We start from the raw sequence: 1,452 nt of genomic DNA on the forward strand, positions 1-1,452 counted from the left end.
GATGGAGAGAGAAAGAGAAAGGAATAGGAACAAGGGATTTGTGAAAAGGTGAAATGATAAGTGGAAGGTGGATGGATAGATTAAAGGGAGGATGGGATGGAGGGATTGAAATAAAGTGAAAATAAGGGACTGTTAAACTTTAACCTTTAAAAAGGAGGTAAGTGAATCAGAGAAACGTATTAAATGAAAGAAAGGAAAGAAAGAGGGACCAAAGAAGGAATATTTGACAGGAGGATAAATAGTCAAAGAGCATTGAGTTCATGAAAAGAAGAATGAAAAATGAATGGACAGTAAGTATGAAAAGGGAAGGAAGGAAAGGAATAAACAAAGGAATAGAGAATGTGGAAAAAGGATAGAGGGAGTGATGAAAAGACGACAGAAGAAACGAAAGAAACGGTTGGCGTTAAAAAGCAGAGAATGGTCCGAAAAGTAGAATAAAGAAATAGAGAGATGAAAAATGATGAGGTGAACGAGAAGGAACATTCCCACTGTTGGATCATGTTGAAAAAAGAAAGTGAAGTTAGAAGAGATTAAAAGAAAAAGAGGGTGAAACTGTGGGATAGAGAAGAAAGGGATGAAAGTGAGGAGAGTGACAGGAGGGCAGACAGAATGGGATTAAATGAAAGAGGTGTGAAATTAAAAAAAGGGCACAAGAAGAGTAGAACAAGAAAGAAAGAAAGAGGGCAAAATACACGGATGAGAGGAGGGATTAAATGAAAATTAACGGTGAGCTTGAAAGGAGGAGGAAGTGAGGCAGAGCACAGAGAAAGAGGGATTAGAGATTAAATAGAGGGAGGAATTTCAAGATTGTGACGGATAAAAAGAGAGGGAGGAACAGAAGAAATGAAAATGATCACTGAGGAACACGTGGAAAAAGATGGACATACTCGGACATAAGGGTGTAAAGAAAGAAGAACGGAGCAAAACTGGCGAAAAAGGACGAGACGAGAAGTAGAGTGTGAACGGGCAAGAAAGTAAGGGAGCAGGGAGGGAATATGATAATGAGGATGATATTTACACGAGCATAAAAGCAAGAGAGTTGAATTAAGTTTGGACAAGATGAAAGAGCGATAGAAAAGGAAGAAGAAACTTGCTTGATTTCATTCAGGAAAGTCTGAATGAAATTAGTTAAATGATGTAAAATGTGGAGAAATGAAGGTAATAAGAAACAAAGGCAAGAGGAAAAAACTGAGATTGAGAGAAGGGATTTAAACAAACGCAACGTAAAAACTGATGACTATTAGAATTTCTTTCCCCTCCCGCTCTTATTTTGAAAAGTTCTCGGTGACCGCAGCAGCACTGAGGTCTTCAGCTGTGAACGTGGGAAAGCAGAAGGAGAGAGTGATGGAAGTCCGCCGTGATTACTAACGTATGTCGTCGTGTCACAGCGGATAGAGAGCTGTGATTGGTCTCGGCCTGTGTTGTCACTCAGGTTGAAGACTTGTTCAAATG

This window comes from Seriola lalandi, unplaced genomic scaffold (genome assembly GCF_002814215.2).
Source record: "Seriola lalandi dorsalis isolate HSWRI2012SDOR001 ecotype SW California unplaced genomic scaffold, Sedor1 jcf7180002054389, whole genome shotgun sequence".
NCBI classification, from domain to species: Eukaryota; Metazoa; Chordata; class Actinopteri; order Carangiformes; family Carangidae; genus Seriola; species Seriola lalandi.